The sequence below is a fragment of the Nothoprocta perdicaria genome, unplaced genomic scaffold (assembly GCF_003342845.1).
Source record: "Nothoprocta perdicaria isolate Ctin4 unplaced genomic scaffold, notPer1 scaffold_18, whole genome shotgun sequence".
Taxonomy (NCBI): Eukaryota; Metazoa; Chordata; class Aves; order Tinamiformes; family Tinamidae; genus Nothoprocta; species Nothoprocta perdicaria.
The window spans coordinates 6,974,923-6,987,542 of NW_020454982.1; positions in this window are offsets into that span (position 1 = coordinate 6,974,923).

Consider the following 12,620-nt stretch of genomic DNA (forward strand, 5'->3'; position numbering starts at 1 on the left):
AAATAAATTAAAAAAATAAAAAACAACCCCTCCCCCAGCTCTCATTTTACTTTCCTGCCCTGGAACCCCATCTATGAGGCCATAATTAGCTGCAGGAAATGCACATGCATTTACAATCCCTTTTGGTGAACCTTTTGTTATTCAGGAAAGATGCCAGGATTTTTATTGAGTTAGAATAAATCCACACTCTGGCTCTGCAGTCTGGAGCAGGGATACCCACAGTCATTCATGAAACAGAAACATCCTTTTCAAGAACCTCTGTGGGATCCAGCTAGAGCATCCTTCACCTACCGACACCGCCCTTGCTGCATAGGGCTCCATGCAGCACATGGCTCAGCTCAACTGCAGCAGGTTTAGGACGTGTTATATCATCATCTAACTTACAGTGACAGATCCCAGTGATGGGTTTGTAATAGACCTAATACATTCTTCCCTAGGAAATAAAAGCCATAAGCTGCAGCATACTTGATAATGCAATTTTCGATCCATTCTACAGCAGTAAATAATAGTCAAAGGATGATCCCAACCGCTTCATAGGTATGCTCATTTAAACAAAATACAAACCAAATATCAAATGATATAGACAGGGAAAAAAATAAAAAGGAGTGAAATGCAGCCCTACCTTATATATCTCTGAAAAGTGGTAAAACCACAAAAGAGCAGTATCAGTTGCCTATTACAATTGCCATCACACCCGCCCCCTTGCAAATGAAGATTAATGTTATACCAAACACTGCTCAGATAGCTGGTAGCAATACTTGCTTGTATTAATAAAAAAGAAAAGAGCAAAAGCCACATACACAAAGAGCTAGTGCAATGCCTCCTTATGGATTAGGTTACTTTTGCCCAAAACAGCTGAGAGAGAACACAGTTACGGGGCGGGGGGAATAAACACATGTTTAATTTACTAGGAATAGCCATAACAAGAACCAATTTCAAGTAGGACATTAAGCAAATATAGTGTGAATGTGAGCCATTAACCACTATGTATTGAGAGGCATAGATTTGACATCTCTTCCCGAAGGCGACTTCCCGCCCCTTTCCTGGACTTTCCCGAGTTGAAGGGCTCTCTAAATTCAAACTTCCTGCATTCAGGCACCCAAGGCAATTATTCCCATGTTAACATTTAAACAAATCATTCTCTTTAGATATCTGATTACTATTAGGCTGAGTTTACACACACAGAAAAGACTCCTCAAGTTCAATGGCCTAAAAATGTTATTTATTGCCTTACAACAGAGCAATTTTGTTGGTCTAATTAAGTTTGATGTAAATTCTGAACCTAACTCAAGTATAATTGGCAGACTAGGACTTTTTTCCTTTTTTTTGTCCATTTTCTTTAAACCAATCAGGTCCTCTCTACTTGGAAGCCATATAAAAAGAACAGAGGTATTTGATGTTCGTAATGAGCATCCCGGTGCCGGGATCGCGGTTCTCCGGAATCGCGTGGCAATTCCAGCTGTGTCAGGCACACGGGAAGGGCGCCCGGGTCTCCCTCCTTCCACCACGGCAGCGTGTGCAGGAACAGGGAGTACAAATCCCTGCCAGCCTCGCGACAGCCAGCGGGGCCAGCTCTGCGCTGCATCGTTTCTCGGAGCGGGGCCCTGGCTTTGCAGCCCGAGGGCTGCTCATCTGCATAACTAGCCCCTTTTTCCCCCCGTTTCTGAATCACAGTGTCCAGCCAATACAAAAGAGATTAGGAGGTATGAAAACGGCACACATTTCCACCCCAGAACAATAACAAGATCTATACTTTGATTTCCTGGGAAATAAAAATTGTAGCTATACTTCCTGTCAGCCCATTCCTTTGAACATGTTCTCTTCATAATTTGGATTTTGAATCTCGTTTAAATGGCAGTTAAAAATTGTATGTGGCAGTACACAATGAAATTTAGCTTGACAGCTTGGACATCAAAACTAAAAATGAATGACTTCACATCCAAATAATAAGTAATAACAATGTTAGCCTGCATAAGAATAGCAGGACTGGATTCAAATACAATATTAATTTTGGGGATATGAGTGACTAGGGAGAGACAGAGGCAAAGAAACAAATCCTTCATATAGCAATAGTCTCTTCTTATCCCCCAGGCAACTGGCTGCCTTTCACCTCGGCGGCAGAGCAATTATGTGGCATAATGACTGCAGTGCAAATAAGCAGAGAGATTTTATTAAACCAAATGAGCAAATCATCTGCGTATTATTGCGATTTGATTGACAGTGACAAGTATCGAGCAGACACGGATGTGAATATGATAAAGCAGCTTGCGGGAAAGCTCTTGATAATGTTACTCTTGATAAAGTTGCTCGGCAAACCTCGCTAAGTAAATAAAGGGGCAAGAAGAGGATGCATATTAATTCACATAGTTTGCAACCTGCCACAGGACTAGAGGAAAAGTTGCAATAGGTTCGGCACGTGGCATTTCATATGAATTTGAAAATTGCATTTATGAGACGCGTAGACTTTACAATAATATATTAATATTAAAAGTAAAGGTCATTCCACATAACAGTTAAGCTGCCTGAGCTTCAACCTTTATATCAATAACGTGTGCGGGTTGGGGGCGTGAGGAGGAAGGAAACAAGCGCCGGCGACCTGGGTAATGCGGAGCGCGGCTGGGAGGGATGCCGGGACCCCTGCCTCGTGCCAGGATGCCCAGCGACCCCCTTGAACTGATACCTCGTACCTGTCACAGCGAAACGTGGCGGGAAGGAGACGCTCTGCAGCGGCGCCCGCACCCCGGCGAGATCCGTCTCGCAGGGTAAAGCTCTTCTGCTGGATGAACCACACGGGAAAAAATTCTCTTCCTTTCCCGCCTTGGAATTTCTGGGTTTGTTTTTCTTAATCTGCTTGTCAACAAGCACACCGTGGTCGTGCCACGTTGTGGCTAACGCGCCGCGGCCATCACGCACCATCCCGGGGAAGATTTTCACCCTTTGGGAAAGAATTGTATTTGAGAGGAAAGGTCATATAAAGAAGGCCGTAAAAAGTGCACGTAGCCTTTTGTGTTCATGTTTTAATACTGATTTGAATGTCTGTTTGGGCACATTTCCAAGGGCCTGGTTTTGCAGGACTCACCATAGCCAGAGCCGAGTCCTACAAAGCGGACGCTTAGCCTGAACCGCGCAGATAAACTTCAGCCGAGGCCTCGGAGCCGCCACGCTCGGAATAATCGAGGCTTGAGAGAAACACCTAAGCCCTCTCTAACTCGCTTACATGAAAGACACGTCGGGGATATATTTTGCCCAGTCCAAGTCCTCCAAACTCTGATGGACAGCCCGTGGGGAACTAGTAAGAAAACAAAAAATAAATAAATAAAAATAGAGCAATAAATACTTAGCACAAAATCCATTTGTTACAACAACTGTAACACTGTACTTACACAATTATTTAAATTTGTCATTTAAATACTTAAGACGACATTAGTTCTACAAAAGAGGAACCAGAGTATTTAGCAAAGCTGTACTCAGCTAGTCCAAGTGCTGGAAATTCATTAGTTCTGGTTATCTAGATCATGGGGGTCCCCTCAGATGCCCTTACCCACTCATTAGACATGTCAGTGCCCACCCAAACGCTAGCTGCTGTCAGCGAGATCTCAGAAGGATGCAGGAGGCCGACAGTAACGGCACAAGGGGATTTTCTTCCTTCTTCTAAATCCGACACTCCAAAGGGGACACACATGTCTCTAACCCAACGAACACGCAATTCCACTCAAACCAGCACGTGCTCAGGCAGTGGATGCTTTTCTGTTACTTATGGTGGCACCACAAGTTACACGCTGTATTTTTCATTCTCTCCAGTGGTAATTTCTTGGTCGTTTACCTCATCAGTAATAATGTTTAGCCGAGTAAAATAATGCTTTAGGCTTTAAGTCTTAAAGGTTCTTCCCCCGTTACCCCCCTCAGAACGATGACTGATTTTAGCCCTTTAGAAAAATAAGCTTACTTATGAGACATTAGTGGCATTATTGCCTCCTTTAATATTCGTGACAGTCTCCAGCAAATGTATCACAAGTTGGCATTTATTAGTGCTAGGCACAAGTAAGGGGCATGTTATTTGATTTGAATAACAGCTTGGAGCTACAGTTTGAGTCCAGAAATATATTAGTCAGAAACAATCTCATTTAATAACACAGAAACTAATAAAAGAAAAGTATTCCAACTGATTCAAAATTGAATTTATGAATATTGCTTAGCAGGATTAATGATCAAAAACGAAACCTGTTTGTCATGTTATAACAGACTTTTCTATTTAAATGCAAAACTAGAAGTCAATGAGTCCAATGGATTGTATATTGCTTTGAAGAAAACCAGTTCATTTTACACATATGCTTTGAAATTGGCAATAAACTTTAATTACAGGGTCAGATAATCAAATTATAATCAAATAGCCTCACATAAAATCTATGTTTGAAATTAATGAGATACAATTCTACTAGTCTGTAATATTGTACCTCCGAAACTTACTAAAAGACATTTCATTTTCATTTAAAAGTCACCTTAAGGACTTTCCCCTCAATTTCTTCTGCGTAGCTGCATTTTATTTGGAATGTCTCATTTCTAGACCACACAATTCTAAAGATTTTTGCATATGGAAAAATCATTTGTTACTCCATAGTTCTCTTTTATTGATAAGTGAGAATTTTCATGTAATGCTATTAGAAATCTTTCAAGCATATGCATATTTATAATTTACATCGTTAGAGAAAACTGCACTTCAAATAATAAAGCTGCAGAGTTCTTCAAGGAGCTTATTAAAATTTTCATGACTGATCTCAACTTGTAAGTAGAAACATGTATGTTAATGTACACTACTGTGTAATAATCCACTTCTTTCCTGGATAAACCACCATGACAATTTCACCCTAAATCTCCCACCTTATTTGGAAGAAGAAATGCATCTTCTATTCAAGATAAAAGACAAAGAATAAAATCAAACTGTGCTCTGGCTTTCTCAAGGATTTTCTATGGGGCCTCAGGCAAGGCACATTTATTTTACAGCTAGGCTTTCTCAAGTCTAAAACAGCACTTACAGCGTCATACAACGTCACTGCGTTTATCACAGGACCTCATTAATTGTACTGATCATTAAACTAAAGATGCAAAATTTCACAATAGAAAGCTCTAAAGGACATTTTTAAACATGTAACCACAAAAGTGCAGTAAATGGCTAATATTTGAAGAACAGGCATTTGGTTCACTAGTAATATAAGTGCTTGATAGCACTCTATGCAATAAAAGCCTATCTCAAAATTTCAACATCTCGTATTAGAAAGCACACTTTTACTACTAGAGCATAAAATATCTGGAAGCAAATGCTTTTTTAAACAAACTGAGCAACTCCAAGGCTAGAGAAAAAAATAAAGATTAAAATAACTATCCAACACAACTAATCAGCCGCTTGGATAAACTGCAGCAAAAATCCTAGACGTGTTGCACAAATAAAACAAGGACTAAGTCAGCTTGGAGGTCAGCTTACAAAACAACAGCTACTTGTGACACATCAGTATCCTGCAGTAGCTTGAGATACACCCATGTGCAGGAGCATCTACTCACACATCCATGCCCTCACATAACTGTCTTGAACACTGGCCTTTTTTCCTGGGAATATGCTCGATCCTTTGCAAAGTTAAAAGAAATTCACAGCAATTCTCATTGATTCTTCAGGGCAAGAAGCACCACAAGTCTGAGCTTCCTAATTATGAGGGAGATTTTTTAAAGATACTTTTCACTAGCAAAGCTTCTCAAAATTATTCATATTCATGATTATTAAAGGCTATACACTAAAATGTTCAGTACTGAGGTTGGGAGACGCTGTTCATCTTGCCTGTCACAAATTATGCTCGACAACATGCACCAAATTTTGCATCATCTTGTAAAATCCAAAACCACAGGACTTCCCTAACCTCTTTTGGGAAGTTAATCTGCAGCTTCCTACATCTCCCTGTTAGAAAGTTTTTCTTGATGTTCAGGCAAACGCTGTCTTTCATGAGCGCCATCTACTTTCTCCCAGTCTTATCGCTTTAGAGCAGCCTAAACAAACTTCAGCTCGGCTGGTTACACTGCTCAAATATTAGCTCCCACACAGCTATCACTTAGGCAGGCTACGCTGGCTGATACATTAAAGTCAACCACAACACAACCACAAAGCAAAAACTACATATTGTTGAAAGCACTTTTTTTTTTTTTCTGTTTGCTGCAAAGCAAAGCTGAAAATTTTTATGTTTTACATGGAATCTCTGCCTGCGAGAGATACAAATGTCTCATAGTTTCAGACATAAGAATGTCCTATATTGTTTTCTTTGTTTTTATTTATCTCTACATATATTTTGCCAGAAAACTGAAACTACAGTTTAACTTTTTTTGCAGTAGAGCCTGGAAAAGTGATGAACACACATGCATGCTAGAACTGGGTTTCCACTACAGTATCAGTATGAATTCTGAGAAATACCAAGCCCAAGCATGCAACTGCTTTAATTCTCTGGAATTTGTGCATCATGACTCTTTTTTTCCTCTCCTGTAATCAAATTAGACACATACATACAAATAAACATATATGTATTTCCTCCCTATCAGTTTCTCTGTGTTTTATTGCCTTGCAGAAGACAGAAGCTGATCAGGGACAAGATGATTTATCTAACAAGCAGCTGGAAAGCTGCAAGCAGCTTTAATTGAAGTTGACACACGAGCATTTGGAGGCAACAGGTCATGGGAGCAGATGAAAGAGGAGGAAAGAGCTGACGACTGAGCTTGCTTGTGCCAGGCATTTGCACACCCACCTGCGCAGCAGCCACTCAGCAGACACTTCACAGGGGAACACGGCGCCAAGGTCCCGGCATCAGGCAGCTTAAATGGCAAGGCCTTAGGCTGTCTCTTCACAGGGAAGCTTTGCACTCTCCTGGTGACAAGGCAGATTGAACTGAATCACAATACTTACAGCTTGAATTTTGATCACGATTTCAATTAGCAAGGTGCTTCAAGAAAAAGTTTTCTTGCTTTTCCAAGCCTATAACGATTTCTCAGTTTCTAGTCATCACTGAAATTAACTCATTTGATAGCGTAATCTAGCATGAAAATCAGGGTTACCAAACACAAAAGAGAAACAGCAATTTTTTTGCATAATCAAAGCTGGAGGAGAACAGAACTGTCAAGGCCTCCTTTCTATCCCAGGATTCAGGTGAATGTGCAGCTCTTTTCATGGACTGATAGTCCTTGAAGGAGCAAGTGAGGAGCCTGGAGGTTCCTGGCAACCCTGTTTGCTAGTTGAAGCATACAGACGTGTTCATTTTGTAAAAACTTTCTTTAGCTTCAAATTTCGTTTTTTTTTTTTTCACCACTCTCCTTATTCTTTCACAAAACAAACATATGTTTTGGCGAGGAATCCTAATTCCTTCTCTGTGAATGCAACACTAGGCTGTTACTGCTGGATGTACTGCAGTCCCATTGTGGACACATGCTTTGGAAACAAACCCAACAGCCAGAATTTACTCTTGTTGGGTTTGTTTCCATTTGAAAAGAAATAGACATTGAAATTAGGTGTTTCTTTTCCTTAATGTTGTATAAAGAATGTACAAACTTTTTTAACAAGCAGACAGAAATAGTTGCTTTGCTCCTTCTCTCAAAACCTGTCTTAGTACATCATGCAATGATAGTGAGGCTATTTTACGAAAACCTTGTTATCACATATTCTCTATGAAAAGCTCTAGATAAAGTCTTAGGACTTAATATACTCTATTCATTACTTCTTATGTACGCGTCACTATTTTATCAGGTTCCTCAAAGGAGGCCTGCTTGTCTTTCTCCTGGGACTGTAAGAATATGTTTGAAGAAGTTATTAAAAGGATACCTAAAATGTCCTTACCTCCTAGAATGTTTTATTTTTCCAGAGATAAATAAGAATATTTTTGTCAGCAGGATTTCTACATCATTTCGCCCTCTGCCTTTATTTTTTTTTTTTTCTCTTTTTCCTCATCTTTTTCAGTAACTTCATACATGAGAATTAGTGTTGTTCTTGTTATTCAGCACTGAGTAAAATCCTTGAGGGCATTCACAAAGGCTACGCTCAACCTAGTGAGTCTAATCCCTCTTGATACCTTCTCCCTCGAGGGAGAGAAATGAGTCCACCCAAGATGTGCTCCACGACTGGTTAAACTGCTGATACGAGTCACTGTGCAAAGGAACTCCTGTTTACAGGACAGAGGAACAAGCTGCATTAGCTTAACTGCTTTTGCATTACTTCCTCGCTGTTCTGTAAATCCTCTGTAGGTATTGGGCTGTACTCCCAGATTTGTGTTTCCAGACTCTAATGAAACTTTTCTATAGTTTTCATCTGATTCGGGGGCATACAGTTATTGCGATCTCTAGAACCTGAGAAATTTACAATTTCAAAGCAATTTAAATCTTCTACCGCACCTAAGTGCAACCAGCTTCTCTATTTACTCAAGCTCTTGGTTTCTTACAGACCGTTTTATGAAATTGTCCATAGTTGCTAGATCATCAGAACCTGGCTCAGACCCAAATAGGGTGTGCAATACACCAAGGTTCTTGCAGTCTGGTGGCTTAAAGGTCATTATTTACCTGTTTTTTCCTCAAAAAATTATACGGTACATCTTGATGCTAACATGTACCCATAGAGACACCAAAAGAAGAGGCCAAGCCAGGATAATTAAAATGAGCCCCCACTCAGAGGGACTCCTGTGAATTAAGGGTTTTTACTTTGAAAACTCAAAAAGATTCTACTCTACTAAGCAGCTTATCAGCTGCTTGTTCCTACACAGCACAGATTTCAAGAATCTGCCTTCATTTTCAGCAACTCAGGGGACTAGAGGAAATAGAGAAGTATTTGGTTTTTTTTTTTTCTCCCCAAGTTCACTCACTTCTCTAAGCAATCAATTCCCTGCTGTCTTGTTTATGGAAATATTTGCAACCAGCAATCAAAATGCCACGTGAATGCAACATTAGCATTATCGTGCCTGCGTTCAAAGCCTGTGGCACAGTGTGGTAGATGGGTAATTGCCTGGCAACTTTCCTACAGAGTTCCTCAATCTATAGAATCATTGAAGGAGATACGTGGTCTATCCTGATCATAAATTCCCACTAAGAAAATATACTTTAACCATAGCCATGACTGACTTGTGCAATAATTTGTCTTTGGAGAACTTTGTACCCCCCCTACCTCATCCTCCCCCTGACCTCCCACCCTGGTAATAAGCTAGCAATATCTCAACCCCTTTGTGTTCCTGTGTCAACACCACCCCCAAACTATAAGTGTTAGCAGCTGTGCACAATATGAAAGGGTTTTTGAAACACAGGAGGACTAAAACAGGAGCAATCACAAGAGCCTCTTTGACTCTCAAAAAGCTAAATCACACGCTGCTGATCACTGAAATGGTTTCCTTTCTTTACCCAACTTATGTAGTGGTTTTGCTGTTTTGGCCAACCTACAAATGAACCTTTTGTAATAGGAGGCCTAAAAACTCTGAACATATGTGAGCATCTAAAGAGTCTGTAAGTTTTGGAGAGCTTCAGCTTTCTTCTTGTTGCAAACATTTTCCCCTCCCTGACTGTATAGCTAAAATAATTCGTTTTGAAAACTATTCATATTTCTTTGGATTCAATTTCAGATTAATACTGTGACGTTACCACGTTTATAAAATATCATCATCAAGATTCTGCATCAAGATCAAATCATTGTAGAGAGAATGCAATACCATGTAAACCCATAAAACATGGTGATGCTTATGCCCACACAAGCCCAAAGGCTTCACAGACCTTACCTGTTTCTATAAGCAGGCTCTTTCCTGTCTTCCACACTGTATTCTACTTGCCAAAGTCCTTTTTTAGCAGTCTCCTCTGGAAAAACAGCATAAACCTGCCACAGCGTTAAGGATATCATCTACTAATGTCAAAGAAAAAGGCCTACAAAACGATTTTATATATATAAACAGCTGATCAAACAGGCAGCACTCTAATCTTTTCTTGGACTGAGCTACAGGCCAGACCAAAGAGGTGGCTGCGTCCCTTCCATGCCTCCCTGAGGAGTTTTGAAGAACTTGTCCTTCCCCTACAAGTAACAGGCACAATAACTGCATGAGCAACTGTTTCTCCCATATGTCCAATATTGTGTTAAACCTGACTTGCTGGGCTGAAGCCCTCTTCTTAATTCTGAGCAGAGTTTCTTGGATAATGTTGCTGTTCTTCCTTAAAGTGAGGAGCAACTAGTCCAAGCTATTTTGTACTCACCTTGAACTCCCTTTTCTTTGCAATGTTTTCCTAGAGCAATATCTGCTAGAGCTGCTTCCTCACATTTGCATTCCAGTTCCAGATCCACAAGAACATTAGAAAAGACTAGTTTTGACTACACACAGATAACACATGGGTACTATCACCTTCTCTATAGTGACCATCTGTGTACATTCCCTTACCTTACACTTCCTTCTAATAGGGACAGAATATCTCGCTCTTCAGGTACTGAGCCTCAGGAGGTAGTTGTACCAGGATCTAGCACTGTTTCAGTTATTCACTTAAGTAATGTCATTGGTAACTACCTTTCTTCTAAATCAAGGCCATGGGTCACACCCTAGCTATTTAAATCAAACTCAATGCCAACATAAAAATAAAGAGCATACCAGATACCCTTTAGTCCATTTAGACTGTAATCAGGTAAGGTGCTCAGCACCTGAGGAAAAAGGGCAGTCTCTCCAGCAGAAATTGTGAGGAGACAAAAACAACCCCCCCACAAAACTAAAAATGTAAAAGGGGGAACTTAAGGGTAAGATCTGATGGTAAGATCCCCCATGATAGCACTAGCCTGCTAATAAAACATGAAATTTAAAGCAAGCAGGCCAGCATACAAAGCAATATTGAATACAATTTCATTAGCAGATTTTCTGGAAATAACTGGAGACCAGCTGTTCTAATTGGGGCTGCAAATGACCTTGAAATACTTAGAACCAAATAAGGGGGAGAGAGGTTTTGGGTTTTTTTTTTTTTTTTTTTTTTTTGTTAAACATGGTAAATAGTGAAGCCCCAGAAATGGAGAGATCTGCCATCAATGGTTAAGATTTTCTCCCTCTTGACTCTAGATGGAGCCAGAACATAAGTAAATTCCCTCTTGGCAATACAAGTTTGGAATTTGGCGGAATATGCAGGGAGGCTTTTCGGCATTGTTATATTATTGAGGTTTTAATTTCCAGTACAAACAATGTGTGAAGCTCCCTGTTTTCCCATTTTCTCAGTATGCTCAACAGACTCAGTTCTCCTCAAGAACTCAGAAAGAAAGAAAAACAGTTGTTCAACCTTTAGTCTGTCCTGCAATTATCACCTAATCTAACCTCCTTCTCTAACAAGTTCTCTGCTTAAGGGCACCCCTAGGGCTCAGTCCAGCTGAATTCATTTAGAAAATTAAATCCAAACCTGACTATTCCTATTCATCTCTTAGGCCCATTATTCCTTTCACAGTTTTATGCTACCATACCAAAACGTAAGGCAACAACACATTCTGTGGATTTTATTGTATTCCATTTTAAACCGACTGCTGAAATATGGATTTTGGGAATGTTAGTAAGGAAGGAGGAATCTTAGCACCATCTGACTGAAAGATGTGAGATAAAAGAGGAGCTATTTATAGGAGTAAAATATGACTGTAGTTATCACTGTGGCTAACAATACAGGCTTCATAAGCAAAATTAATCCTTTCCTTCCTATACCTCGCTTGTCCAAAAAAGCAAAACAAGATCAAAACCCACAAAGTACTCCTTCGTCCCCAGCAGCAGAAAAAAAACCCTCCAGCAAGCCAAATAAGCAGAAATATCTTCCATGCTTCTCAATATATTTTGTCTACTTCATCCTCTAAGAAGGAATGTGTATTATTAAAGTTCTGTGAGGCAAATTATGTATATAAAGACTGCATCCTCAGTAAGGGATTGATACTTGGAATCCAAATCTGAACATGGAGAGCTGTAATAACCAGAAACACCAGAAACGCTTTCTTCAATTACTATCGTTACCGAAAAAGTTAAGGAAAAGCCTTTCTTTGACGGCTGGGAAACGCGCCTGGCTCTAGATGCTGCAAACCCAAAGGGAGCTGCAGCCAAGAGAGATCTTGAAGAGAGATAAAAGGGAAGGAGCAGCACGACTCAACATCTCATGAAACCGAACTTCTAATTGAACAGTAAACTTGTACAATTAGCAGCTCGTGCTACGATACTTAATAGCTACATGACAAGACAGTTATCTATACCTGATAAACCAGTCAGCACTTCTGTCTTCAGTATGTTTACATTGACTCTAGGCTGAAATGCAAGCGGATTAGCTCTTTCACATACTATGCATTTCATTTGAAGCATACATTAGATATTGCTCATTTCCATAAAGATTATTTTTCAGACTGCAAATTATTTGCTGATTCAATTAACATATTACATCAATGATAAAAACACTTGGAAGTATCCAGGTCTATTGCAAGGCAATGGTTCTTGGAGATAAAATAAGATGTATCCTATTAACTATAAATTACTTGGGTTGGATTGTGCAGGTACTTAAGCTTGAGAATATGCTATACTGAATTCCAACATCGATTTGTTAATTTTATCTCATTTAGCAAAAAATTATTTTTGGAT